This window comes from Bos grunniens, chromosome 11 (assembly GCF_055505025.1).
Source record: "Bos grunniens cultivar Pamir isolate PY7600 chromosome 11, Bosgru_T2T1.0, whole genome shotgun sequence".
NCBI classification, from domain to species: Eukaryota; Metazoa; Chordata; class Mammalia; order Artiodactyla; family Bovidae; genus Bos; species Bos grunniens.
The window spans coordinates 106,463,596-106,489,284 of NC_141175.1; the positions used below are offsets into that span (position 1 = coordinate 106,463,596).

General features: G+C 46.1%; 1 long non-coding RNA gene and 1 other non-coding gene across 2 annotated transcripts in view; both read right to left on the reverse strand.

Annotated features, from left to right (window-relative positions):
• Window positions 1–25,689, reverse strand: part of LOC147363802 (uncharacterized) — a 122,674-nt gene that overhangs the window by 19,165 nt on the left and 77,820 nt on the right. The window lies entirely within an intron of this gene.
• On the reverse strand, window positions 10,277–10,349 carry TRNAD-AUC (transfer RNA aspartic acid (anticodon AUC)). Its single transcript has one exon. It is a non-coding gene; the product is annotated as a tRNA-Asp (tRNA).

A 25,689-nucleotide genomic window follows, 5' to 3' on the forward strand; every position in this document is an offset into this window, starting at 1 on the left:
AAAGCTGCCACTGTCTACAGCCCTGAATCTCGAGCACAGCATCTGCCCATCGGCCTGCTCTCAGCTACACAGGAGGACGGGCCCAGCGTCTGGCCACCAAGTGGACCAGGATCTGACACAGCCTGATAAATAAACACAGAGCATGAGGCTCATGCGCACACGTTTGCTAAGCATGGGGTCTCTCCTCCAGGAGGTGACAGCGCATCCTCAACCTCCCCAGCTCCCCCACCCCCAGCAGTGGCTAGAAATACTGGGAAGCTGCAAAAGGCAAGCAAGCAGGAGGGCCCTGTGTGCCATTGCCCCACCCAAGAGACAGCTCCAGGCCCTGGGATGGGTTGAGAACTGATTCATACTCTGCCTTTGCTTCTCTGTCTTTCCAGGGACAGTTCAGTTCAGTCACTCAGTTGAGTTCAACTCTACCCCCCATGGATTGCAGCACACTAGGCTTCCCTGCTCATCACCAACTCCCGGAGCTTGCTCAAACTCATGTCCATTGAGTCGGTGATGCCATCCAACCATCTCATCCTCTGTTGCCCCTTCTCCTCCTGCCCTGCCACCCTTATGGCTTTGACCCCTGCCCTGAATTCCTTTCAGATCTTGCAGAGGCCAGGCTCTGGCCCTTGCTCAAGCTGGGACTCATTTCCTCCCTCCCGGCCTGGGAATTAGTCAGGGGTCTCCAAAGACACAGAACCATTAAGACATACAGAGATATATACAACAGGAGATTTATTGCAGGGATTGGCTCATGTAGTTACAGAGGTTGAAATGAACTGTTGTTCACCAGCTGAAGGACCACGCAAGGCATGGTGTGATTCACCCGAGTCCAGAGGCCTGAGAATTGAGGGGATGGATGGACTACGTCCTGATCTGAGCTTGAAAGGCCCAGAACCAGGAGTGATGTCCGAGGGCAGGAGAAGGCAGATGTCTCAGCTCAAGCAGAGAGAAAGTGAACCCACCCTTCCTCTGCTCTTTTGTTCCATTTGGGTGCCCTGGGGTTGGGGGTGATGCTCACCCATGCTGGGGAGGACCTCTGCTTCTCTCAGTCTACTGATGGAAATGCTGGTCTTTTAAAAAAACCCTGACAGACACCCCCAAACATGTTTCCCCTCCTATCTGGGCATCCATTGGTGGCTTAGTCAATAAGTTGTGTCCAACTCTTACAACCCCATGGACTGTAGCCCGCCAGGCTCCTCTGTCCATGAGATTTTCCAGGCAAGAATACTGGATTGGGTTGCCATTTTCTTCAGGGATATTCCAGACCCAGGGATCGAACCTAAGTCTCCTGCATTGGAAGGCAGTCTCCTGCATTGTAGGTGTATTTTTTACTGACTGAGCCACCAGGAAGGCCTCTCTGTGTATCTGTTACCCCAATTAAACTGATACAAAAATTTAACACTGCAGCCTGTCTGCTCCTTCCTTCCTCCCATCCCAGCCTGCGGGGCTTCTCTTGTACCCCCAAGGTTAGGTTAGGAGCCCCCTGGGCTCCCACGGCTCCTGTCCTCTCCCACCTCCATTACTGCCATAGGGTTCTCCTCTTGTGGGTCTTCCCTGGGGAGGTCCAAGTCAGTCTGAGTTACTAATTCATCCTTGGTGCCCCCTACAGGGCTGGAAATAGCAGACTCTCAAAAGTAAAGCATGAGGGTTTCCCTGGTGGCTCAGTGGTAAAGAATCCGCCTGCAATGCAGGAGACACGGGTTCGATCCCTGATCCAGGAAGATCCCACTTACCATGGTGCATCTGAGCCCGTGTGCCACAACTACCAAACTGGAGCTCTAGAGCCTAGGAGCTGCGACTACGGAAGCCCAAGTGTGCCCTAGAGCTCATGCTCCGCGACACGTGAAGCCACCGAAACGAGAAGCCCACTTATTACAACTGGAGAGTAGCCCATGCTCACTGCAACTAGGAAAGCCCGCACAGCAACGAAGACCCAGCACAGCCAAAAATAAATAAGCAAAGGGTGAAAAGCCCTCCATTTACTGAATACGGACCTCCGGCTAGACGGAGTCAGTCATTCACTTGGAGTAGCTGGCAGGCAGAGTCTAGCGCCCCCGGCAGGGTGGGTCCTCCACGCCTGGAGAGCAGGTGGGTCCTAACAGTTTTGACATTTGGGGTAGAGGGGGGGGTCTGTTTCCATGGAGCAGCTTGGATTTTAGGAAAACTAGAAACAGTACTCCGGTACTCTTGCCTGGAAAATCCCATGGACGGAGAAGCCTGGTAGGCTGCAGTCCATGGGGTCGCTAAGAGTCTGACAGGACTGAGCGACGTCACTTTCACTTTTCACTTTCATGCATTAGAGAAGGAAATGGCAACCCACTCCAGTATTCTTGCCTAGAGAATCCCAGGGACGGGGGAGCCTGGTGGGCTGCCGTCTCTGGGGTCACATAGAGTCGGACACAACTGAAGCGACTTAGCAGCAGCAGCAGCAGCAGAAACAGGGGGACAGGATGTGATGGGCTCACTCATTTTCTAGGTTGGAGTTGCCTAGGCAACCAGATGGCTATTCTGCCACCTACACAAAGGCATCCTGACTCTGCAGTCTCTACAGGCCTCTAGGACTTGCCCTCCGCCCCCCACGCTGTTCCCCAGCACCCAGCACAGCGCCAGACCCAGGCAAGCTGCTCAACCACGATTGGCTGAATGAGTCACAGAAGAAAAGAATGTGGGCTTATGGACAAAGACATTTTTTTCTTGGAAAACTGATAGTGTAGCCCCAGCTGTGTATCTGAAGGCCTTTCTGTTTAAACTGGGTGAAAAAAACACCTCTTCTTAAATATATTTAAAGATAATTGCCTACTTCCATTGTTTACTCTCCCACCTGAGCACATGGAAACACTGACCAGGATCCTCGCTTAAATGCCCATCAGGATGAGAAGGGGCCACCTACCACCGGTGAGAATGAGCCATGTCCAGGGGAGCAATAAAAGTAGAATTCAGCAACATGGAAACAAGAAAGCAGATTGCAGAATTCCTCCATTTATATTAATGTGTAAAACCTAGTAAACAATGGGGGTATTTTGGGGGGGTCCAACTGCATGCTCTTTATAAAGATCTGGAGCCAATATAATAAAATATTATCATCTACCATATGCTAAATGTTGTCACTGTTCAAATACTGCTTGATTCCACTTACACAAGGTATCTAGAATAGTTAAATTCATAGAGTTAGAAAGTACATTGGTAGATGCCAGGGGCTGGAGGTGGAGGGGTGGGAGGAGGAATGGGGACTTCGTGTTTACTAGGGACAGAATTTCAGCTTAGGAAGGTGAACATTTCAAGAGATGGATGTAAGAGGTACACAACAGTGTGAATGCTCTTCATTCCACTGAACTGTACAGTGAAATGTGGCAAAATTGCTTTTACATTATGTTTTATATTATGTGACTTTTACCATGATAAAAAAATTTTTTAAATGTTGTCTCTATTAAATCATTATTAAGTGATTTTATATTACTCTCTGAAGTTTTTCCTTTGTATGTTTGAAAGTTCCATAATTTCTGGAAGGACCCCTTTTCTCCATTTATCGGAAATAATTTAAGAACCAAGTGGTTACTTCACTTAGCTTTTGCTATGGAAGCAAGCAGAGTTATTTAGTTATTTTATTTAGATAGTGCAGAAATCATCTTTGGGAATAAGGACTTTTTTCTTTGAATTAAATTCTCCCGGTTTTCTAATTCCCCAAATCACCCACCCCGTAACCAGTCAGGCTGCCCCCTAACCAAACCAAGTCCTAATTGAACACGACCAGTCTCCCCTGCTATGAACACCCACCTCTCCCTCCTCCTTCTTCCCCTGCCCCACCTCCTACTCAGCCTTCCTCAGACATATGCCGTCCACCAAGGCCATCTCTACGTCAGCAAACAATCTTTCACTTAGTGATACTAATCGAGATATCTAGGCATTTGAAGCAATGGTTTTTCAAATTTCAAGATGTATCAGAATAACCTCAGTTCAGTTCAGTTCAGTCAGTAAGTCATGTCCGACTCTTTGAGACCCCATGGACTGTAGCGCACCAGGTTTCCCTGTCCTTCACCAATTCCCAGAGCTTGCTCAAACTCATGTCATTGAGTTGCTGATGCCATCCAACCATCTCATCCTCTGTCTTCTCCTTCTCCTCCTGCCTTCAATCTTTCCCAGCATCAGGGTCTTTTCAAATGAGTCAGTTCCTCGAATCAGGTGGCCAAAGTATTGGAGTTTCAGCTTCAGCACCAGCCCTTCCAATGAATACTCAGGACTGATTTCCTTTAGGATGGACTGGTTGGATCTCCTTGCAGTCCAAGGGACTCTCAAGAGTCTTCTCCAACACCACAGTTCAAAAGCCTCAATTCTTCAGCGCTCAGCCTTCTTTATGGTCCAACTCTCACATGACTACTGGAAAAACCATAGCTTTGACTATGCAGCAAAATGATATCTCTGCTTTTAAATATGCTGTCTAGGTTTGTCAAAGCTTTTCTTCCAAGGAGCAAGTGTCTTTTAATTTCTTGGCTGCAGTCACCATCTGCAGTGATTTTTGGAGCCCAAGAAAATAAAGGCTGTCACTGTTTCCATTGTTTCCCCATCTATTTGCCATAAAGTGATGGGAGTAGATGCCATGACCTTCGTTTTTTGAATGTTGAGTATTAAGCCAGCTTTTTTACTGTCCTCTTTCACTTTCATCAAGGGGCTCTTTAGTTCCTCTTTGCTTTCTGCCTTAAGGGTGGTGTTATCTGCATATCTGAGGTGATTGATATTTCTCTGGGAAATCTTGACTCCAGCTTGTGCTTTATCCAGCCTGGGATTTCACATGATTTACTCTGCATATATATCACGTGAAGAGATACCCCATGTCCAAGGTAAGAGAAACCCCAGTAAGATGGTAGGTGCTGAGAGGGCATCAGCGAGCAGACAGACTGAAACCACAATCACAGAAAACTAATCTAATCTAATCTAGATCTAAACCAGTCTAATCACATGGACCACAGTCTTGTCTAACTCAATGAAACTAAGTAAGTCATGCCATGTAGGGTCACCCAAGACAGACAGGTCATGGTGGAGAGATCTGACAGAATGTGGTCCACTGGAGAAGGGAATGGCAAACCACTTCAGTATTCTTGCCTTGAGAACCCCATGAACAGTATGAAAAGGCAAAATGATAGGATACTGAAAGATGAACTCCCCAGGTCAGTAGATGCCCAATATGCTACTGGAGATCAATGGAGAAATAACTCCAGAAAGAATGAAAAGATGGAGCCAAAGCAAAAACAACACCCAGTTGTAGATGTGACTGGTGATGGAAGCAAGGTCCGATGCGCTAAAGAGCAATATTGCATAGGAACCTGGAATGTTAGGTCCATGAATCAAGGCAAATTGGAAGTGGTCAAACAGGAGACGGCAAGAGTAAACATCGACATTTTAGGAATCAGCAAACTAAAATGGACCGGAATGGGTGAATTTAACTCAGATGACCATTATATCTACTACTGTGGGCAGGAATCCCTTAGAAGAAATGGAGTAGCCATCATAGTCAAAAAAAGAGTCTGATGCAGTACTTGGATGCATCTCAAAAACGACAAAATGATCTTTGTTCGTTTCCAAGGCAAACCATTCAATATCATGGTAATCCAAGTCTATGCCCCTACCAGTAATGCTGAAGAAGCTCAAGTTGAACGGTTCTATGAAGACCTACAAGACCTTTCAGAACTAACACCCAAAAAAGATGTCCTTTTCATCAATGCAAAAGTAGGAAGTCAAGAAATACTGGAATGCAAAAGTAGGAAGTCAAGAAACACCTGGAGTGACAGGCAAATTTGGCCTTGGAGTACAGAATAAAGCAGGGCAAAGGCTAATAGAGTTTTGCCAAGAGAACGCACTGGTCATAGCAAACACCCTCTTCCAACAACACAAGACTCTATACATGGACGTCACCAGATGGTCAACACCGAAATCAGATTGATTATATTCTTTACAGCTAAAGATAGAGAAGCTCTATACAGTCAGCAAAAACAGGACCAGGAGTGGACTGTGGCTCAGATCATGAACTCCTTATTGCCAAATTCAGACTTAAATTGAAGAAAGTGGGGGAAACCACTAGACCATTCAGGTATGACCTAAATCAAATCCCTTATGATTATACAGTGGAAGTGAGAAATAGATTTAAGGGACTAGATTTGATAGACAGAGTGCCTGATGAACTATGGATGGAGGTTCGTGACATTGTACAGGAGACAGGAATCAAGACCATCCCCATGGAAAAGAAATGCAAAACAGCAAAATGGCTGTCTGAGGAGGCCTTACAAATAGCTGTGAAAAGAAGAGAAGGGAAAAGCAAAGGAGAAAAGGAAAGATATACCCATTTGAATGCAGAGTTCCAAAGAATAGCAAGGAAAAATAAGAAAGCCTTCCTCAGTGATCAGTGCAAAGAAATAGAGGAAAACAATAGAATGGGAAAGACTAGAGATACCAAGGGAACATCTCATGCGAAGATGGGCTCAATAAAGGACAGAAATTGTATGGACTTAACAGAAGCAGAAGATATTAAGAAGAGGTGGCAAGAATACACAGAAGAACTATACAAAAAAGATCTTCATGACCCAGATAAGCACAGGTTTAACCACTCACCTAGAGCCAGACATCCTGGAATGTGAACTCAAGTGGGCCTTAGGAAGCATCACTACAAACAAAGCAAGTAGAGGTGATGGAATTCCAGTTGAGCTATTTCAAATCCTAAAAGATGATGCTGTGAAAGTGCTGCACTCAATATGCCAGCAAATTTGGAAAACTCAGCAGTGGCCACAGGACTGGAAAAGGTCAGTTTTCATTCCAATCCCAAAGAAAGGCAATGCCAAAGAATGCTCAAACTACTGCACAATTGCACTCATCTCACACACTAGTAAAGTCATGCTCAAAATTCTCCAAGCCAGACTTCAATAGTACATGAAACATGAATTTCCAGATGTTCAAGCTGGTTTTAGAAGAGGCAGAGGAACCAGAGATCAAATTGCCAACATCCGCTGGATTATCGAAAAAGCAAAAGAGTTTCAGAAAAACATCCATTTCTGCTTTATTGACTATGCCAAAGCCTTTGCTTGTGTGGATCACCACAAACTGTGGAAAATTCTGAAAGGGATGGGAATGCCAGACCTCCTGACCTGCCTCTTGAGAAACCTATATGCAGGTCAGGAAGCAACAGCTAGAACTGGCTATGGAACAACAGACTTGTTCCAAATAGGGAAAGGAGTACTTCAAGGCTGTATATTGTCACCCTGCTTATTTAACTTCTATGCAGAGTACATAAGCCCAGAAGTGCTGGGCTGGAGGAAGCACAAGCTGGAATCAAGATTGCCAGGAGAAATATCAGTCACCTCAGATATGCAGATAACACCACCCTTATGGTAGATGAAGATGAACTAAAAAGCCTCTTGATGAAAGTGAAAGAGGACAGGGAAAAAGCTGGCTTGAAGCTCAACATTCAAAAAACGAAGGTCATGGCATCTGGTCCCATCACTTTATGGCAAATAGATGGGGAAACAGTGGAAACAGTGACAGACTTTATTTTTGGGGGCTCCAAAATCAGTGCAGATGGTGACTGCAGCCATGAAATTAAAAGATGCTTCCTCCTTGGAAGAAAAGTTATGACCAATCTAGACAGCATATTCAAAAGCAGAGACATTACTTTGCCAACAAAGGTCCGTCTAGTCAAAGCTATGGTTTTTCTAGTGGTCATGTATGGATGTGAGAGTTGGACTATAAAAAGGGCTGAGTGCTGAAGAACTGTTGCTTTTGAACTGTGGTGTTGGAGAAGACTCTTGAGAGTCTCTTGGAATGCAAGGAGATCCAACCAGTCCATCCTAAAGGAAATCAGTCCTGACTATTCATTGAAAGGACTGATGCTGAAGCTGAAACTCCAATACTTTGGCCACCTGATTCGAAGAACTGACTCATGTGAAAAGAGCCTGATGCTGGGAAAGGTTGAAGGCGGGAGGAGAAGGGGACAACAGAGGATGAGATGGTTGGATGGCACCACCGACTCGATGGACATGGGTTTAAGTAAGCTCCAGGAGTTGGTGATGGACAGGGAGGCCTGGTGTGCTGCAGTCCATGGGGTCGCAAAGAGTCGGATATGACTGAGCGACTGAACTGCAATGAGTCTGGACCAAGCCAAGACAGAAAGAACACTCAAAATTAAGTAAAGATTAGAGTGTGAAGCCTGAAGAGAAGGACGGGAAAGGAGATGAAAAGGCCAAAGAAATGATAAGAAAAGGAAGGAGAAAACAACAAGGCTGGAGAGAGCATCGGGAAAGAGAAGAAATGTGATGTACTGGAAAAGTGGTGTTTTCCATTCTCACCGACAGTGACCTTGGAGCTGGCGTATGCCCTATTTCTCGGCCAGCAGAGAAAGGGCAGGGTGCCATTTCTCAGTCCTGTGTGGAAATAGTTACATCTAACAACAACAAGAGATTGTCAGCATCAGAGGAAGGATCCTTTATGACAGGCAGGGATTCCTCCTTTTCAAAACTCTTAAGAACTGTTGTCGCTGTCTTTGGGGAAGACTTCCAGAGTCCTGAGGACCCGCCCACACTGCCCTGGAGGCCCACAGATTCCGAGTCATCCCCATAGCAATCTGGACACCTGTCCTGCAGGAGCCTACGTCTACACACCCACGGAAGCAGGCGGAGAAAGTGAGTTGACATGTTCCTGAGGTGGTGGTGGTGCTTCAGTTGCTCAGTCGTGTCCGACTCTTGTGACCCCATGGACTGTAGCCCACCAGGCTTCTCTGTCCATGGGATTCCCCAGGCAAGAACACTAGAGTGGGTATTCTTGGGTATGAGCCATTTCCTTCTCCAGGGGATCTTCCCGACCCTCGAATGGAACCTAGGTCTCCTGAATTGGCAGGTGGATTCTTTAGCGCTGAGCCACCAGAGAAGCCCTCCACTCTCAGGGACATGGGGCTTAAACACATCCATCCCTGAGTCTGGAAAAGAATCCCCAGCAAGCAGGACAAGGTGGGCACAGAGGAAGTGGGAGGGGGGCGCTTGGGCCTCTACTGAGGTCAGTGAGGGGACAGGAGGGAGGAGCCATCCATTCCAGAATTCCTCTCCCTCCCCAGCACATACGAGCCCCTGGTCCTGCTCCACCAGATTCTCAGGGGCACCTGGCTCACCCTCGTATTCGTGGATGTGGGACCCTCGAAGCCGGAGGGCAGACTCTACTGTGCCATTTAACATAAGGGATTTGAGCATCCGTGGATTCTTATATCCATGGGGGCAGGCATGGTCCTGAAAACAACCCCCCAAGGATACTGAAGGACGACTGTGATTGGTCTGGAGAGGAGTCTGATTGACAGCAATGTCCCCAGGCGACCCTTTTAAAAGGCAGACCAATGTCTTGTGGTTCTAGAATCAAGTCCAGCCCATCACCCTCCTCCTGCAGGAGAGGTTGGGTCTCAGAGAGGCTAAGTGACTTATATAAGCAGTTAGGAGCAGAAGGGTGAGAACTCCTTTGTCCTGATGACTGTCTGCGAGTCAGGAGAAAATAAATCTTCAACATGCTAGAGGTTAGAGCTAGTCGGCCACTCTCCCTCGAGTCAGAGTCCATGGGGAGGACTGACTCCAACAGTCACCTAGGAAGGAAACCTCAGGGCTAGAGAGGAAATCTCAGAGAAACCCACTCCAGTATTCTTGCCTGGAAAATCCCATGGACAGAGGAGCCTGGACAGCACATGGGTTCCAAAGAGTCGGATATGACCGAACAACTTTCACTTTCAGAGAGAACAGAATCCAGCTGCCCTGTGTGCTTTTCCCTGTGGGGCCATGTCCACACACTGCTGAAAGGAGCCCGAAATGTTTCTCTTCTGCCAGGTAGACTTCTAGGGAGCCTGATGCGTTCTGGCCCTTGAGTCCTCTGCTGCTGCTGCTGCTGCATCGCTTCAGTCGTGTCGGACTCTGTGTGACCCCATAAACGGCAGACCACCGGGCTCCCCCATCCCTGGGATTCTCCAGGCAAGAACACTGGAGTGGGGTGTCACTGCCTTCTCCAATGCATGAAAATGAAAAGTGAAAGTGAAGTCGCTCAGTTGTGTCTGACTCTTCACGACCCCATGGACTGCAGCCCACCTACCAGGCTCCTCCGCCCATGGGCTTTTCCAGGCAAGAGTACTGGAGTGGGGTGCCATTGCCTTCTCCATGAGTCCTCTGCAAGGAGGCACAACTGTGTTTGGCTTTGCCTGGGACACAGGATTCCTTCCTCCTTTATCTTTTTTTTTTTTGTTTTTGGCTGCACCATGCAGCTTGTGGGATCTTAGTTCCTTGACTGGGGATTGAACCCACACCCTCGGCAGTGATAGCGCAGAGTCCTAACCACTGGACCATCAGGGAATTCCCACCTCATTGTATTTTCACTCCTCGGAGGGAGCATGTCACTTTAGATGGTGGCACAGCAAGTCTTGCCACCTAAGCAAGACTAGGAAGTAAATCAGGAACAGAAAAATAGTTCAGGGCAACTATGGTTTACCAAGTGCCTTTCTTGTCAGGCACTGTGCCTTTAACTGAGGACCCAGAACAGCTTGTGAAAACCCTCTGGCAGGCAGCTTACTGGACAGATGTGGCCATGAGCTGCTGGGGAGGGACCATTCCAAGGTAGGGAGATGGGAGCTAGAAAGCCAGGCCTTATTTGCATTTGATTTGCTGAGCACACCAAACCAGAGCTGGGCCAAAGCATGCTGGGAAACTCCCAAGATGCCAGAGAATACAACAGATTTTCCAAGAGTGGGAGGCACCATTGCCCCCATTTTGCAGGCCCTGGTGGCTCAGACTGTAAAGAACTTGCCTGCAGTGCGAGAGACCCAGGTTCAATCCCTGGGTCAGAAAGATCCCCTGGAGAAGGGAATGACTACCCACTCCAATATCCTTGCCTGGAGAATCCCATGGACAGAGGAGCCTGGTGGGCTACAGTCCATGGGGTTGTAAGAGTCAGACATGACTTAGCGACTGCATCCAGCACAGCTAAAACTGGGGCAGCACAGAAAATCGGCTGGTCTCTATACATTGCTTTGTCATGGTTCTTTCCTTTCAGATAGGAGGCATCCCTAAAGTTTTCTCCCCTACTTTCTTTAAAACCTATGGCATCAAGGCGAACTTGTCTTCTCCTCTGCCAGTGAGGGTTCTGCTTTTAAAAGAAAATCAAATATTAAGCCAAAGAATTGGGACGGCCCAGAGGGATGGTATGGGGAGGGAGGAGGGTTCAGGATGGGGAACACATGTATACCTGTGGCGGATTCATTTTGATATTTGGCAAAACTAATACAATTATGTAAAGTTTAAAAATAAAATAAAATTGGAAGAATAAAAAAAAATAAAAAAAAATAAAATAAAATTTTGATGAGAAAAAAAAAAAAAAAACAAAGAAATAGCTCTCTAACAGTGGACATTGCAACCATCAGCTGACAGTTCCCAGGAGGGAATTATTTTCCCGGGGGAAAGATGTCCCCAACTTTTTGAGCACCTTAGGCTGCCCCTGGTCACTCCACAGAGAGACTCCCCACTGGCCCCCTGTCCACCCCCAGCTGCCAGCATCCTCCAGGCTGGGTGCTGATTAGAAATATCCATTAGAGCTGACCAGTCGAGGAGGTGACCTCGGTTTTTCCTTTGGTGCCATTGCCAGCCCCGGCCAGTGATCCACTCATCAGACTCTTCCCTTTTCAACTCTGGAGCCACATCACATGGTCACTGGATACCTAGGTAGTCCTACTGAGAGGCCAGGTGGTACAGTGGTTAGCTTGGGCAACAGACAGGCTCTATCTTCACGTGTGTGTGTGTGTGTGTGTGTGTGTGTGTGTTCAGTCCTGTCCGACTCTTTGTGACCCCATGGACTGCAGCCTGGCAGGCTCCTGTGTCCATGGGACTTCCCAGGCAAGAGGACTAGAGTGGGCTGCCCTTTCCTTCTCCAGGGGATCTTCCCAACCAGGGATCTCCCGCACTGGCAGGCAGATTGGTCACCACTGTGCCACCTGGGAAGCAAGTACCAGGCACTGTGTCTGCCTCTTCGTCTCCCCTTATCAGTTAAAAGAACGTACCCTTGCCTTTGCTGGTGGCCGTCTACCCTCATTTTAGCATCATTCGTGGTGTTCTAAGTGCTTCACATGCTATTCATCACTCCCAGCAACCCAACAAAGTGGATTCCACCACCATCCCTACCTCACAGGTAGGAGACGGGGGCCCGGAGGACAGGAGGTGGGGTGGGGTTCCAACCCACAGGCCCACCTGCAGCAGCCAAGACCCTCACTCCTCACACAGCCCCCTGCAAGGCAGCTTGGGAGTGCGTGTTTCTTGCCTGTTTGTCCACATGTCTTCCTCTCTCCTCCAGCCCATCTCAGCTGAGGCTGCCTGAGCCCATTTGCTCCTAGTAGGAGGCACAGCCAGCTCCCTGGTCCCTCCTAGGGAGGCTTCTGGAACCTGACTTTGATGGTAGGAAGAAAACAAATCAAGGAGAGGAGGTGACAGCTACTTCTGGAACAACAAGAGTTGCTCTGTCCTGGGATCCCTGATCAGGTGTCCCCAAAGACCTGTCTTCTTACTGCTCCACTTTCCCTCCTGGGTCCTTCTCTGCAAGCCAGGAGGCAATGCTGGGGGTTCTCCAAGGCCCGCTTGCTTTACTGTAACTTCAGCAACCTACTGGGAAGGGATGATGATGGGCCACACAAAGATTGCTTGTAAAAAAGGTCCAGCTGGTTATACCAACACCTGTCACCCTGTGGGTTGATAAGAGCATGGGATTAATTGGAAGGCCCTAAGATCTCATGATGAAACGAAGCAGCCCTTTTGTGTAGGGCCCATTCCTTCAGCAGATGTAGCTTCCAAATTAGAGCCCCTCTTCTCATTAAAAAAAAAAAGCCTGGGACTTCCCTGGTGGTCCAGTGGTTAAGAATCCACTGGCCAATGTGAGGGACACAGGTTTGATCCTTGGTCTGAGGAGATTCCGCATGCTGCAACTAACCCCATACACCACAGCTACTGAGCTCATGCTCGGGAGCCCGCTCACTAGAGAAAGCCCGTGCACAGCAATGAAGAGCCAGTGTTCGCCAACAAAGAGCACAGCCAAAAAAAAAAAAAAAAAAAGCCTGGCTGATTTTCACCAAGTATCTCAGGAAAGACACCTTAGTATCCTGAGTATCTCAGCAAAAGCTCTCTAAAGGTTTCCAGAGAGAGGAAATCCCAAAAAATTATATCCGCAATTCTACAAGCCAGGGGGCACCAGCATGGAATGAAAAAGATGGGTCACCAGGGAGCTGTACAGTGACAAAGAGGGCTGCTGTGGCCCGGTCTCCCTTGTCACTGGTCATGGTGTCTGGTGAGCAGGGGGATGGACCAGCACAGGGATGAGAGGGCTGGGGTTGGGGTAACCGACTTCCACGGACTCGGTGAGGCAGATGGGCTGAGAGGGGAACAGGCTACTTTGCTGAAAGGAAGGCTGGCTTGTCCGTGGATGGGAGGTATTAGGACACTCGGTGTAGACCGTCTGCAAGTAAGTCACTTGTGAACCCGCTCGCATGTGTGCTAAGTCGCTTCAGCTGTGTCCAGTTCTTTTCGACCCTGTGGACTGTCATCCACCAGGCTCCTCTGTCCTTGGGATTCTCCAGGCAAGGATGCTGGAGTGGGATCCCATCCCCTCTTCCAGGGGATCTTCCCAATCCAGGGATCGAACCCGAGTCCCTTACATCTCCAGCACTGGCAAGCGAGTTCTTCAGCACTAGCACCACCTGGGAAGCCCGTGAACCCACTTACTTTACTATTAATTGGTTTGCTTCTTGGTTCAGAGTGGGAGACCAGCATCTTGGTGGGAGACCAAAAACTCTTTTCAAGGCAATGAAGATGTTGTAGCTGTTTTCAACTTGGCAAACTGAAGTACATTCTTTTAAGTAAACTGTTTTTCGAAGTGAAACATACATAGAGAAAAGTGGATGAATGATAAGCATAAGAACTAGACAAATGTTCAGTGTCCAAACCTATGAAGTCACTGCCCAGATCTAGAAACAGGACATCTGCTGCACCTCAAAAGTACCCCACCTTTTTCCTCCTTCCTGTCACACCCTCCAGATAACTACCATCTAGACACCAGTCCTCATTGACTAACTCCGTCTTTCTTGAACCGGAATATGTCGAATCACGCGTGGTGCCCTCTTCTCGGTCTTCTTTCACCGAGCATGATTTCAACTCTGTTATTGTGTGTTTGCATTCAATCACTCCATTTCATCGCCAAGGACACCGCAATATAATTATCCATTCCACTGTTGCTGGACATTTGGGGTGTTTTCAGTCTTTTGTTATAGTAACTGGATGGTTATGAGCAGTTTTGTATACGTCTTGAGTGCACACGAGTGTGTGCTTCAGTTGGGTGTATACAGACGGGTAGAATTGCTGAGCCATAGGATATACAGTGCTTAGCACTCAGTGCTGTCAAACCATTTTCCGAAGTGATGGTAAATGCCAGTGTATACCCCGACTAGCCAGTGGATGCCAGGTGTCCTCTCTAGCACTTTGTATCATTTAGTTTGTTTATTCTCAGGCACTTTGGTGGATATGTAGACGTGTATCCTTGGGATTTCACGTTGCACTCTGCTGCTTATATTTCTTGGCAAACTGTGTAACTTCTTTGGTGACGTGCCTGTCCAAATCTTTGACTCATTTGGATGTATGGAAATTTTTAATTATTCTGGATACAAGCCTCTTCTCAGTTTTCGGATTTGCAAATATCTTCTCCCACTGCGGCCTGCCTTTTCATTCTTAATGGTGGCTTGACTTTTTTCCAAAGTTTATCATTATCCCAAGGTGGGAGAAGAGAAGAGAGGAACGATTTTATGCTATTCTATCTGGAACAGAAGTCCTTTCAATAACTTCTGAATGAAAGAATTCATTGAACGAATCACTGATGAGTCCATCTTCAATACAATTCATCGACCTAAATATAGCCAGACTATAAAAAGGAAACAAATCCCAGACTCTTAGAATTGTTAGGATCTTAGGCTCTAGCCCACCCTCCTGCGCAAAGGAGACTTTTCCAGAGAGCACCCCCCACATCTAGGGACCTCACCATATCATGGGATGGTGGGATTTATTCAGCTAGTAGCTTCTTTGTTTCGCTCTGGGCAAAGATATTCAAGAAAAACTTCATGTACCCATTGCATAGAGCTAAGGAGAAAGAAGCAAACTAGCCTGTTTTAACCTGTTTTAATTTCTGTACCTAGTATATTTCAGGACAGTGCATGAACGACCTGTAAAGGGGAATGTGGACTACGGATGAAAAGGGCACATGTGGAGAAGGAGAAAGAAAAGCAAGTTAACTTTTAAATGTACATTTCCACCCCTTCTCAACTCAAAAACAAAGGCAGAAACCTGCTGCCCAAAGCAGGAAATATCAGGAAATACCAGCTGAGAAACTGCCCACTGGGCACCCGTGAGCCCCAGCTGGCCCTCTGACCCCACTCCTATTTTAAGTCCATGACGTACAATCAAGCTTTCCTTTTCTGCACCTGGAAGGATGACTTCAGCCCCAACTGAGCACCTATTAGAAGTCAGGGAGTTATTTTTAAACCTGGGCACGGCGTCGGCCTCCATCTAATCACCGGGTCCTTCAAGGAAGTGGAGGTGTTACTCTCTGAGTAACATCCTACGCTTCAGTGGCCTAGAGAGAACCTTCGTTCTCAGACAGGTGGTTAGTTTGGAGCCCCTTGCCCCTGCCAAGGGGGACTCTTGGCCCTGCCATGGCCTGTCACACACTGCACCTGAGGCCCCTTCACTGGATTAAACTCGCCTTGCTAGCGGAAGTGAGCCCCCACGCCACGCTGTTCTTTCCCTCACTGGCTTACTTTCTCTGTGGAGCATGAGCACAGCCAGGTCCTGGGGTGGTTGCTGCTGTTGTTTAGTCAGTAAGCCGTGTCTGACTCTAGTGTAGCCCCGTGGACTGTAGCCCACAAGGCTCAGTCCCTTGGATTTCCTAGGTAGGAATACTGGAGTAGGTTTCCATTTCCTTCTCCAGGGGATCTTCCCAACCCAGGGACTGAACTGCGTCTTCCGTGTTGGCTGGCAGATTCTTTACCGCCGAGGTGGTACCGAATCTAGGGTGAGGGGTCCAAGTCTGGATTCTGTTGCTTACAAGCTGTGTCTTTGAGCAGATTACTTCTCGGGGACCTTAGTTTCCCAATCTACATAAATGAGACTAATGACTCATGGTTATAAGGATTAAGTAAAAAATTGTAAGTGAAAAGCAATCCATGGCGCTGGTGCTAGAGAGTATTCAATAAATTCTATCTGCCATTATTAATATTATTATAAAGTGCTCAAAGGACTTTAAAAATGTGTTGTTTCATCTGGTTTTAACAAGAATCTTATGAGAAAGGGGTTATCCTCCCCACGTTATAAATAAAAGCACTGAGGCTCAGAATGGTTGAGTGAGCTGATAAGTCACAGGACCGCTGAACAAGAGAATGAGGTTTCTTGCTCCAGTGACAGTCCTGGGGGCAGCACAGCAGATAATATAGGATCACACACAACAGCAGCAATAGCGGCGGTGCCTGCAGCAGGCACACCCCTCGGTCTCGTGTACTCTGCTCTCACTTAATACTCACAGTGACAGGCCCCGTGTCTATCATAACCTCCACTTCAGATGAGGGGACCGAAGTCCAGGGAGGTCAGGGGAAGTGCCCGGAGGTGCACAGCTGGGAATGGTGGTGTTGGGGTCCACCTGGTCTGCCATGCCCAAGCTGTGCTCTCAGGCCCTGTGCCAGCCTGCTGCAGCGGCCCCCTCAGAACAAGTGGGGACACTGTCCTGGCCAACGCAGCCAGTGAAAGCAAGACAGCTTATCTCTAGATGTGGGAAATCACGTTGCCTGTAACAAAAGATGGTTTTATTTCCTCTTTTCCAATTTGTATGACTTTTTTTTCTTTTTCCTGCCTCATCGCAGTAGCTAGAACCTCCAACACTGTGTTGAATAAGAATGGTGACTGCAAACATCCTTGCTTTATTCCAGGAATTAGAGCGAACGCACTCAGTCTTTCCCTACTAAATACAAAGTTTGATATAGGGTGCGTGAGGTTGAAGAAGTTCCTCTCTATTCCTAGTGTACTGAGAGGATTTCTTTTTGTCATTAATGGGTATTTAACTTTGCCAAATGATTTCTCTGAATCAATGAATATGATCATATGCTTTTTCTTCTTTGATCTATTTATATAGAGGACTATATTGATTGATTCTCAAATATTGACTCTGTCTTGCATACCTGTCATTAACGCTTCTTGGTCATGGGGCCTTATTCTTTTATAAATTGCTGTATTTGGATAGTTAAATTTGGTTGATAATTTTTGCATCTAAGTGCTTGAGAAATATTGGTCTTTAGCTTTTTTTTTTTTTTTAAACGGCCTCTGCTGGTTTTGACGTCAGAAATGATCATCATATTTTTAAAAATCTATTTTCTGGAAGAGATTGTATACAAATGTCATTAATTGTTCTTTTTAAAAAATATTTTTTTTATTTACCTGGCTGTTCTGGGTCTTAGCTGTGGCAAGTGGGGTCTTTAGTCGTGGCATATGGGACCTAGTTCCCTGACCAGAGGTCGAACCCAGGACACCCCGCATTGGGACCATCAGTGAAGTTCTAGTTGTTCTTTAAATGTTTGGTAAAATTTTCCAGGGAAAATATCTGAGACTGAAGATTATTTGGGGGTATTATTTTAACTACAACTCAATGTCTTTAACAGTTATAGGACTGAATAGATTATCTATTTGATCTTGGCTGAGTTTTGCTAGTTTGTAGTTTTTGAGGAACTGGCCCATTTCTTTTAAAATGTTGAATCTATAAGCATAAAGTTGTTTGTAGTACTTTCCTATTATCTTTTTAAAGGTTCCAGAATTTGTTGTAGTATCTCATTTCATTCCTGATACTGGTTATTTGTGTCTTCTTCTGTTTTTATTTTTGCCTATCTTCCTAGAGGTTGTTAACTTTATTGATTTTTTTTCCCTGAAGACTATTTTTTTACTCCAGTTATTTTTTTCTATTATTTTCCAGCTTTCTTGCTCCTTATTCCCTTCCTTTTGTTTGCTTTGAGTTTATTTTGTTTTGTTCCTTTTTGATTTTCCAAAGCAGGAACTTAGTTACTTGAGATAACTCTTTTCCAATGTAAGCGTTTAGTGCAATAAATTTCCCTCCCAGCTTTGCTTTAGCTGCAGCTCACAATATATTTATTTTCACTTTCTTTAGTTCTATGTATTGTTAAACTTTCCTTTGACATCACCTGTTTGACCCATGACTTATTTAGAAGTTTATTACTGAGTTTTCAGAGGTCTGGAGATTTTCTTGGTTTTGACTTCTAGTTTAATTTTATTATGGCCAGGCTCCATACGATTTCAGTTCTTTCAAATTTGTTAAAGTTTGGATATGGTCTATCTTGGCAAATGTTCCATGGGCCCTTTAAAAGAATGTATATTCTGCTGTTGCAGTACAGAGCATTCTATAAATGTCAATTAGATCCTTTCAGCTGATGGTATTGTTGAGTCCTATATTTTTTCTTTTTTATATTTTTGCTGATTTTCTCTTTAGTAATTCTAGATGTCCAGAGTGGGACATGAATGGAAATTTAAGCTCCCAACCACAACAGCGGCTTTATGTTTTTCTTTGCAGTTGTCCTACTTCTTGCTTCACATATTGTGAAATATGTTGTTCGGTTCACAGGATGGCTATGTCTTCTCTCTGGATTGTGCTGTGCTTAGTCGCTCAGTCGTGTCCAACTCTTGGCTACTCCATGGACTATGTAGCCTGCCAGGCTCCTCTGTCCATGGGGATTCTCCAGGCAAGAATACTGGAGTGGGTTGCCATGCCCTCCTCCATGGGATCCTCCCAACCCAGGGATTGAACCCAGGTCTCCCGCATTGCAGGCAGATTCTTTACCATCTGAGCGACCAGGGAAGCCCAAGAGTACTGGAGTGGGAAGCCTATCTCTTCTCCAGGGGATCTTCCCAACCCAGGAATAGAACTGGGGTGTCCTGCATAGCAGGCAGATTCTTTACCAGCTGAACTACCAGGGAACCCCTGGAATAACCCTACATGTGATCATATAATTTCCCTCTTTGCCCATGGTAAATTTCTTTGCTCTAAAGTCTACTTTGATATTAACATAGCCGCTTCCTTTTGATTAATGTTTGCATGGTTTGCTTTCCTTTGCTCTCAGTCTACCTATGTCATTGACTTTCAGGTAAGTTTCTTGTAAATAACACACAGTCAGGTTATGTTTTTTAAACCCACTGTGCCAATCTCTACCTTTAATTGGTATACTTATACCATTTACATTTAAGGTAACTACTGACCTTAAATGGGGCTTCCTTGGGGCTTTCCAGGTGGTACTAGTGGTAAAGAATCCACCTGCCAATGCAGGAGACATGAGAAATAGGTTTGATCCCTGGGTTGGGAAGATCCCCTGGAGGAGGGCATGGCAACCCACTCCAGTATTCTTGCCTGGAGAATCCCATGGACAGAAGAGCCTGGTGGGCTAGTCCATGGGGTCGCAAAGAGTTGGACACAACTTACCACACTCACAAACGCTGGCCTATGAGGACCAAGTCTGATATTTTATTTGTTTTCTGTTTGTTCTTTCTATTCATCAGTCTTCTTTATTTTAATTGACTTTCTCTGGGTGACCTGAACAATTTTAAGAGTTTCTTTTTGATATAACTGTATTTTCAGTGTATCCCTTCATATTGTTTTCTTAGTTATTATTTTGTTTGGAGACTATGCTGCTGGGAAACCTTTGGGAATGAGGAAGAAGCTGGTGGGTCTGGGTTTCCGTATGCCACTGCACAGAGGCCAAGGAGACTGAGGGCTTCACTGCAGCTGCAGCTGTGGGTGGCTCTAACCACCTGATGGTATCTCAGTTTGAACCAGGAGCCTGGAGTGTCCAGGGCTTTGCTGCAGCCAGTTGATTGGACTGTCTGCAAGAACCCTGGGTTGTAAAGAGGAGGCTGGAACTTCTTATTGGTCTCTGTTGTGTTTTCCTTTTCCTGGACTTTGGCCAGAGATAGCAGGATACTCTTGGGGGTTTTCATTTGTTTGTTTTGTCTGAGCCTGTTGGTGATCCCACATGGCGTGCCTCTTTGGTGCTCTGTTCAGGGTATATGGAAGATAAAAAAGCTCAGGGAACTCAAAAAGTTGTTTTCTCAATTCTTAAGGATTCCTGCCAGTTTACCTTCTACATTTCCAACTTTCAGAATCCTTTTATCATTGCCTATTAAGTAGCTTCCTGGGTAGTTCAAACTGTAAAGGATCTGTCCACAATGCAGGAGACCTGGATTCAGTCCTTGGGTTCGGAAGATCCCCTGGAGAAGGAAATGGCAACCCACTACAGTACTCTTGCCTGGAGAATCCCATGGATACAGGAGCCTGATGGGCTGTAGTCCATGGGGTTGCAGACTTAGAGATGACTGAGCAACTAACACACACACACATTGAATAGCTTCCAGGGTTTTTAGTTGTACTTAGAGAAACAGAGGAGGGAAAGTGAATCGACACCATCTCATTCCAGAACCAGATGCCAAGACAGCCTATTTTTTAAATGTTTCAGACATTATTTTCTTTCCCAGTTTATTTTCCAGAAAAAAAAAAAAAAATACTATCAATGGTGCTTCCTATGACCACAACGCCACCCTCTGCTTTCTTGGAAGAGATCAATTGCATTATTCAAGGTTTCTCTGAGAACCTGCTTTGTATTTAACCCCCCAGGATATTGAATTGCTTTCGAAAACCCAAACAGGTTATCACTTCTTTCCTGGATCAAAAGTTGGTTCGTAATGTAAATACTTGTCTGTAACACAGAAAATGGCTTTTCTTTGAGCTCTTCCCATTCCTCATCCAGTGTCTTGAAGTGTCAGGGGAAGCACACTGACTGGAACCGCCCACCCTGGCCAGGCACCATAGTAACCATTTGCCTGAGTTGTTTTAGGACAGGAGGTCCTGGTAAGGGACACGGAACTAATAAGCCACCACCAACCAACCGGAAGAGTTCAGGAAAGGTCAAAAGGGGACACCACATGTCAGACCACCTCCCAGAATCCTTCTCTCTGGCACCCATCTTGGCTGAACAAGGCATGCACCACCAGGAAGGACTCTGAGTCAGATGACTGGCTAAAGACAACCCGGAAACTAATCCCATCACCATAAGACTGCAAGCCACGTGGCAGAGCTATTCTTCTGAAGAGCTATTCTCCTATTCTCTTACCCTACTGCTCTCCTCCCGGGTGCCCTTTCCCAATAAAATCTCTTGCTTTGTCAGCACATGTGTCTCCTCTGACAATTCATTTCCGAGTGTTAGGCAAGAGCCCAGTTTCAGGCCCTGGAAGGGGTCCTCCTTCTTGCAACAGAAGGAAGGGTTTTTTTTTTTTTTTTCCCCCTTGGGAGCCGAAGGTTAGGAATACATTTATCTAGAGACAGATTACCATGGAACTACTGGAGTTTTCTTAATTACAAATGTTTAGCTGCACGAGGAAAGACCTTGCATCTGTGTTTTACTTGTTTCTCATCTTGGGCCTTTGCCCTACGATATTGGATGGGCTTTCGGCCCAGTGACCTGCAGGAAAGTGCACTATTAAAACTTGGAGTTAATGTTTGGATTTTACCACAAAGACACAGTAGCCAGTACACTGTGAGCTGATCAAGCCTTTCCCCTTCTCCAAAAATAAAATTACTGTTTTCTATACCTTTTCCCTCACCATAGAGATAATCTCATTTCTCTTAAGTAACCAGAGAGTATGGGGGCAAGAATCCAATCTATTGACTATCTTATATCTTGAAGACACAATTTAGGAAAAAGTACACCAGATTTAGCATGATTTATATCACTCTTTTTTTGGTGCCATATATTATCTCTTCCCAAGATTTTGAAAAAAACTATAAAATGAATGCATACAATATTAAAATATGTAGCAAAACCTGTGAGTTTACATGACTTCAGGCTTACACCAGTACAGTGATTCATAAATAATGCGGTAAATAAAAGAAGCTCTAAAAATGGCATATGATTTATCCTTAAGTTGAAATTGAATGTTCACGGGTGAAGTAACACATTTTCAAGTGCATTTTATAGTTCTTCTTTTCTGAATTACTCTTAATGCCACTATCTTTAGAAATATTCAAAATATGTACCATTTTCTGGCACTACATGAAGATTAGTGCTTGAATGCAGGGTTAAAAAGCAGCTAGTAAATTAACATCCTCTTTATTGCTATGGGCACTATCCGCTCCAAATTTTCAAAAGAGTCAGCAAAATCAGGTAAACACAACTAACCAGCATATTGAAACTGCTTTTACAACTTTCTTGAAATTATTTTAAAAATCTGTGTTGAAGCACATTTAATTTCTTTTCATTTGTAAAAGTGACACCATTTGAGCGATTTTAATTTACAACCTGAAGGGAGATTCCAGTCATCCATAACCTCAGCTGAAAATCCGAATACAAAAGTTTACACAAAACCTGTTTCCCACAGACATGTATGAAATGAGTATTTCATGGCCATCTCTTCAAATATTATTTGCCCTCTACACTGATAAGGCAAAAAAAAAGAGGCAAGTAAAATAAAAATATAGGGGAAAAAATGACAGTTCTTGCCTATCTTCAACAAATCTAATGCTAAAGAATAAAATAATAATAAACAAATCGGCTCACAGAGAAAACAGCTTTTCCTCTGGTTCCTTTTGAAGTGCTTCTCCTTTTATTTTTTATTTTTGGAAACCTGCAAATGAGAGCTTCCTTGGAAATGGAGGAATTCTGTAGAGTTTCCAGACTCCGAAGATACACAAAGCAGTCGGTTTCCCTCCCCTCCCCACCCCCACCCTGTAAATAGCCTCAGGCCACGTCTGGGCCTCCCTCCGCTCAGGGTGTCTACCAGGGGGCTGGGGGCTGGGAAGGCCAGGGAGGCCAGGGTGGGGCTCTGGGGGAGGGGAGAGGAAGGAGGAGTGGGAGAGCGGCAGGAGGGGGAGGGGAGGTGGACTCCAACCGCAGCCGGCTTGAAGATTCGCGTGCGTCCGGCGCAGACAAAATGTGCACCGTGGAACACGCGAGAGAACCGCTTGAAAAAAGAAAGAAAAGTACTGCTTCATCAACTGAAAAATAGTCCTGTTCTTTCCTGGTTTGATGTCAACTCAAAGGACTGACTTGGAATTGCCCGCAGCAATATTGGGCCCCTGCCCACACAGCAGACAGACAGTTTTCCTGGCCAGCAACAGGCTTTTAATAAAACAGGATGCTGTCGCATTACTAAGGCCGCTGACGACGGTCCTGAGAATGGGCCCCAGTCCAGAACTGCCTCCCCCCCAGAGCATCAGTCTTGTGATCCTTATCGCTGGGGGCTGCTGGCCCAAGAGGAAGGCCAGTGTCCCAGGGGCTTGCTGAGCTAGTGTTTGCAGGCGGCCACTCCAGATCCTGGAGCTGAGTGCTTCTGCAGGGTCTTCACCATCCTTGAGCGCGCCCCCTCCTGCTAATTCTAGGAGTGCATTTTGCGTGTTAGGACATTTAAACAGAACGGTGGCGGTGGTTCAGTCGCTGTATCCTGCCAGGCTCCTCTGTCCATGGGATTCTCGAGGCAAGAATACTGGAGGAGGTTGCCATTGCCTTCTCCAGGGGCTCTTCCCCACCCAGGAGTTGAATCCAGGTCTCTTAAACAGAATGGGTGCTAGTAAATAAGGTACTAGGAATTCCCTGGTGGTCCAGTGGTTAAGACTCCGCACTTCCAATGCAGGGGGTGGTTTCATCCCTGGTCTTCAGGCAGGAGGCAGATGGGCACCCCCTAGGGTAAAGCAATTGGAGATTGATTCTCTCTTGACTGAAACTCCAAGGTGAGAAGAGCTGGACAATTAAGGGAGGACACTGAACCCTGCCCAGGCCACATATTTCTCGTTTGGAAGTCAGGAGACCTCCCGACCACACATGCATAGAAAAGGCTCCTTGGAGGTCAAAGGGAAGTCATGTCAAGGGATACTCTACCCATACGCCTCTTCCATAAGACCCATTTTGGCTAAGAGATGTGTACACACACATGGAGAGATTCTGAGATATACCAAATATGGAGTGTGAACCAGGCAAATTAGAATGACTGGCCAAAGGAAACCCAGAAGAAATGCCCCATAAAAGCAATTCAGCCTGCCACGGGGGTGCAACTTAGCAACACAGGGACTGTCCCTGAGTCTGCCCGTGTGTCTATCCACACCCACTGCACTCTTTTTCCTCTTAATAAACATTTTACATGCTTCACTACTTTCCATCTTTGTGGAAATTCTTTTCTGCAAAACTGAAGAACCAAGGTACTTGTCACTGACCACTGGTCCAGTGGCTAGGATCTGGTGCTTTCCCTGCTGAAACCCAGGCCAATCTCTGGCTGGGAACCCAAGCCCTGCTCCAAGACGTTGCTGGCCAAGGCCACGTGAGATCTGTCTGGGAACTGAGATCCCATATGCCTCGTAGTTCAGCCAAAAGAAAAAAAGAATTTAAATGTAAAATTAAGGAGCTGGTGTTCACAGGAAGGCTGAAGACCTTCTGTCTCCCCTTTTCCGTAGCAAGCTCCCATGAGTCATGCCAGGTCTAAATTTGGACCAAATTTCACGTCTCAAGTGTGATGAGCTTTAAGCATTTGGGCCAGGGTCTCCTGGATGTTTGTTTTCTGCCCACTTGAAGTGAACTCGAGTATGTTTCATTTGGGACAGCAGTTTCTGAAGTTTTCCAGTTGTGGTTTGATAAAAGGTCCTCTCTTAATGGGTGAGCTCTCAGGCCCGGCACCCCCTAGACTGCCTGAGGGCATCAGAATTCTGATTGTGAAAGTCTTCTATGAATATTGCTCCACAGGCACCCACAAGACCCTGCTGGAATGTACAGAAGTGGCTGAGCATAGAATCCACAGCATATAAACCAGCAAGCCGACTTTGACAACATCATAGGAGACTGAACTCCAACCAGAAGAGAAATCATTGTCATTGATAGGAAAGGTCTGACAACCTAAACTCTATCTTCAAATCTGCCCTGGCTTCCTATAATGTCCTGGCTTTAGATAACTTAGTATGCTATGTGTGTGACTCAGTTTCCTCGTTTATAAAACACAGAGCAGGTACCTGGAAGAGACAGAATCATCAGATCATCAGATTATAGGCTGGTACTTTCCCTTACCACACCCAGACAGGCATCATCAATCTCTCACAGCACCTTTCAGAGTCCAGATGTAAAACCCAGTCAGGCACAACCAATCCATTGAAGATGGCACTTGAGTAAAGACTGTGATGGTTTCTAAGTTTTCTTTCAAGTGGGATGGTCTGGGAGCCCATGGGTCTAAATCCAATCGATTTCTATTTACTTTGAAGTTCTGGGGAGGAAATTGAAGGAATTGGTGTTACAGGTGGTGTTTTCATTCCTTCTTTCACTGGAAGTTCGTGACTTTGGCAGTGAAAGGAGGAGAGAGGAAGTATATGCAAGGAACATCTGGGCATGTAGATGGTGTCAGAGTGGAGAATTGTGTCTCCTGGACTGCAGCCCAGATCCACCCCAGAACAGCGGGGTCCTGGCAGCAAGCAAGATGTATGAACCAAATCCGAGAAGAACACGCTGCAGGAGACTTGCCAGTGTGACCAGAAAGAGTTTGAACAGAAACTTTGGAGGGAGACATTTTTAAAAAGCCCCGATAAATTGACAAAACCAGA